Here is a 4697-nt window from a genome sequence, read left to right on the forward strand (position 1 = left end):
GTCTACAGTCATTAAGTTAACTGGGATCGAGTCTCGCATCGGGCTCTCTGCTCAGCAGGGAGCCTGCTTCCTCCTCTCTCTCTGCCTGCCTCTCTGCCTACTTGTGATCTCTCTCTCTGTCAAATAAATAAATAAAATCTTTAAAAAAAAAAAAAAGAATAGAACTTAAGGAAGCCCACCAAGTTTTAAGTTAAGGTGTAACTCTATCAAATAAATTCACTTTTTCCTGTCTTTCTCTAAACACAGCAGTACAATGGGGCATTTTAATTCCAAGCACACTTTTTTTTCTTATTTTTTTAATTTATTTTTTATTTATTTTCAGCATAACAGTATTCATTATTTTGTCATCACACCCAGTGCTCCATGCAATCCGTGCCCTCTATAATACCCACCACCTGGTTCACCCAACCTCCCACCCCCCCCCGCCACTTCAAACCCCTCAGATTGTTTTTCAGAGTCCATAGTCTCTCATGATTCACCTCCCCTTCCAATTTCCCCCAACTCCTTTCTCCTCTCTAACTCCCCATGTCCTCCATGCTATTTGTTATGCTCCACAAATAAGTGAAACCATATGATAATTGACTCTCTCTGCTTAACTTATTTCACTCAGCATAATCTCTTCCAGTCCCGTCCATGTTGCTACAAAAGTTGGGTATTCATCCTTTCTGATGGAGGCATAATACTCCATAGTGTATATAGACCATATCTTCCTTATCCATTCGTCTGTTGAAGGGCATCTTGGGTTCTTTCCACAGTTTGGTGACCGTGGCCATTGCTGCTATAAACAATGGGGTACAGATGGCCCTTCATTTCACTCCATCTGTATCTTTGGGGTAAATACCTAGGAGTGCAATGGCAGGGTCATAGGGAAGTTCTATTTTTAATTTCTTGAGGAATCTCCACATTGTTCTCCAAAGAGGCTGCACCAACTTGCATTCCCACCAACAGTGTAAGAGGGTTCCCCTTTCTCCACATCCTCTCCAACACGTGTTGTTTGCTGTCTTGCTAATTTTGGCCATTCTAACTGCTGTAAGGTGATATCTCAATGTAGTTTTAATTTGAATCTCCCTGATGGCTAGTGATGATAACCATTTTTTCATGTGTCTGATAGCCATTTGTATGTCTTTATTGGAGAAGTGTCTATTCATATCTTCTGTCCATTTTTTGATATGATTGTCTGTTTTGTGTGTGTTGGGTTTGAGGAGTTCATTATAGATCCTGGATATCAACCTTTTGTCTGTACTGTCATTTGCAAATATCTTCTCCCATTCCATGGGTTGCCTCTTTGTTTTCTTTACTGTTTCCTTTGCTGTGCAGAAGCTTTTGATTTTGATGAAGTCCCAAAAGTTCATTTTCGCTTTTGTTTCCTTTGCCTTTGGAGACATATCTTGAGAGAAGTTGCTGTGGCTGATATCGAAGAGATTACTACCTATATTCTACTCTAGGATTCTGATGGATTCCTGTCTCACATTGAGGTCTTTTATCCATTTTGAATTGATCTTTGTGTACAGTGTAAGAGAATGGTGGAGTTTCATTCTTCTACATATAGATGCCCAGTTTTCCCAGCACCATTTATTGAAGAGACTGTCTTTTTTCCACTGTATATTTTTTCCTGTTTTGTCGAAGATTAATTGACTATAGAGTTGAGGGTCCATATCTGGGCTCTCTACTCTTTTCCACTGGTCTATGTGTCTGTTTTTATGCCAGTACCATGCTGTCTTGGTGATCACAGCTTTGTAGTAAAGCTTGAAATCAGGTAATGTGATGCCCCCAGTTTTATTTTTGTTTTTCAACATTTCCTTAGTGATTCAGGGTCTCTTCTGATTCCATACAAATTTTTGGATTATGCTCTAGCTCTTTGAAGAATACCAGTGGAAATTTGATCAGAATGGCATTAAAAGTATAGATTGCTCTAGGCAGTATAGACATTTTAACAATGTTTATTCTTGCGATCCAAGAGCATGCAATGGTCTTCCATCTTTTTGTGTCTTCTTCAATTTCTTCCATGAGTGTTCTGTAGTTCCTCAAGTACAGATCCTTTACCTCTTTGGTTAGGTTTATTCCCAGGTATCTTATGGTTCTTGGTGCTATAGTAAATGGAATCAATTCTCTAATTTCCCTTTCTGTATTTTCATTGTTAGTGTATAAGAAAGCCACTGATTTCTGTACATTGACTTTGTATCTTGCCACGTTGCTGAATTGTTGTATGAGTTCTAGTAGTTTGGGGGTGGAGTCTTTTGGGTTTTCCATAAAAAGAATCATGTCATCTGCAAGGAGAGAGAGTTTGACTTTTTCATTGCCAATTTGGATAACTTTTATTTCTCTTTGTTGTCTGATTGTTGTTTCTAGGACTTGTAATACTATGTTGAACAAGAGTGGTGAAAGTGGGCATCCTTGTCTTGTTCCTGATCTCAACGGGAAGGCTGCAAGCTTTTTCATTGAGCATCATTGAGCATGATATTTGCTGTGGGTCTTTCATAGATAGATTTTATGAAGGTCAGCAATGTTCCCTCTATCCCTATACTTTGAAGCATTTTAATCAGAAACAGATGCTAGATTTTGTGAAATGTTTTTTCTGCATCAATTGAGAGGACCATGTGGTTCTTCTCTCTTCTCATATTAATTTGTTCTATCACATTGATTGATTTGCAAATGTTGAACCATCCTTGTAGCCCAGGGATGAATCCCACCTGGTCATGGTGGATAATCTTTTTAATGTGCTGTTGGATCCTGTTTGCTAGGATCTTGTTGAGAATCTTAGCATCCATATTCATCAGTGATATTGGTCTGAAATTCTCCTTTTTGGTAGAGTCTTTGCCTGGTTTGGGGATCAGGGTAATGCTGGCTTCATAAAAAGAGTCAGGAAGTTTCCATTCAGCTTCAATTTTTTGAAACAGCTTCAGGAGAATAGGTGTTATTTCTTCTTTGAACGTTTGGTAGAATTCCCCAGGGAATCCGTCAGGTCCTGGGCTCTTGTTTTTTGATCACTGTTTCAATCTCGTTACCAGACATTGGTCTATTCAGGTTGTCGATTTCTTCCTGGTTCAATTTGGGAGTTTATAGTTTTCCAGAAATGCATCCATCTAGGTTGCTAAGCTTATTGGCATATAACTGTTGATAATATCTTCTGATGATTGTTTCTACTTCCTTGGTGTTCATTGTGATCTCTCCCTTTTCATTCATAATTTTATTAATTTGGGCTTTCTCTCTTTTCTTTTGGATTAGTGTGGCTAATGGTTTATCAATCTTATTGATTCTTTCAAAAAACCAGCTTCTAGTTTCATTGATACGTTCTACTGTATCTCTGGTTTCTACCTCATTGATCTCAGCTCTAATCTTGATTATTTCCCTTCTTATGTGTGGAGCTGGTTTGATTTGTTGTTGATTCTCCAGTTCTTTAAGGTGTAGAGACAGCTGCTTTGTTCTGGATTTTTCAATTTTTTTGAGGGAGACTTGGATGGCTATGTATTTCCCCCTTAGGACTGTCTTTGCTATATCCCATAGGTTTTGGACTGAAGTGTCTTCATTCTCATTGGTTTCCATGAATTGTTTCAGTTCTTCTTTGATCTCCTGGTTGATCCAAGCATTCTTCAAGTTCAGAGAAACTTCTCTAGTAATAAACTATAGAAATGATCCCTGAAAGTATAGTCTTCTGATCCAAGCATTCTTAAGCAAGGTAGTCTTTAGCTTCCAGGTGTTTGAGTTCCTTCAGAACTTTTCCTTGTGATTGAGCTCCAGTTTTAAAGCATTGTGATCTGAGAACATGCAGGGAATAATCTCAGTCTTTTGGTATCAGTTGAGTCCTGATTTGTGACCCAGTATGTGGTCTATTCTTGAGAAGGTTCCATGTGCACTTGAGAAGAATGAGTATTCTGTTGTTTTAGGGTGGCATGTTCTGTATATATCTATGAGGTCCATCTGGTCCAATGTGTCATTCAATGCTTTTGTTTCTTTATTGATTGTCTGCTTGGATGATCTGTCTATTTCTGAGAGAGGCGTGTTAAGATCTCCTACTATTATTGTATTCATATCAATATGACTCTTTATCTTGATTAACGGTTTTCTTATGTAATTGGCTGCTCCCATATTGGGGGATTAGATATTTACAATTGTTAGATCATCTTGGTGGATAGTCCCTTTAAGGATTATGGTATCTCTGACTACAGTCTTTAGTTTAAAATCTAATTCATCTGATATGAGAATCACTACCCCATCCTTCTTTTGAGGCCCATTGGCATGAAAAATGCTTCTCCATCCCTTCACTTTCAGTCTGGGTGTATCTTTAGGTTCAAAAGGATTCTCTTGTAGACAACATATGGATGGGTCCTGTCATTTTATCCAATCTGCAACCCGTGCCGTTTTATGGGCACATTTAGGCCATTTACATTGAGAGTGATTATTGATAGATACGTTTTTATTGACATCGTGTTACCTTTGAAGTCTTTCTTTCTGTAGATTGTCTCTATAATTCTGTTCAATGCTATTTTTAAGATTTTTCCTCTTTTATAGAACCCCCCTTAATTATTCCTGCAGTGTCGGCTTGGTGGTTGCATAGTCTTTTAAGCCTTGCTGGTCTTGGAAACTTTTTATCTCTCCATCCATTCTGAATATCAGTCTTGCTGGATAAAGTATTCTTGGCTGCATGTTCTTCTCATTTAGTGCCCTGAATATATCTTTCCAGCCCTTTCTGGCTTGCC

At 38.3% G+C, this 4697-nt stretch overlaps 1 pseudogene; it reads right to left on the reverse strand.

Moving 5' to 3' along the window:
* Window positions 1–3538: 3538 nt before the first annotated feature.
* Window positions 3539–3652, reverse strand: LOC122890597 (annotated as a pseudogene).
* Between the last annotated feature and the right edge of the window lie 1045 nt (window positions 3653–4697).

The sequence above is a fragment of the Neovison vison genome, chromosome 11, assembly GCF_020171115.1.
Source record: "Neovison vison isolate M4711 chromosome 11, ASM_NN_V1, whole genome shotgun sequence".
Classification (NCBI taxonomy): domain Eukaryota; kingdom Metazoa; phylum Chordata; class Mammalia; order Carnivora; family Mustelidae; genus Neogale; species Neogale vison.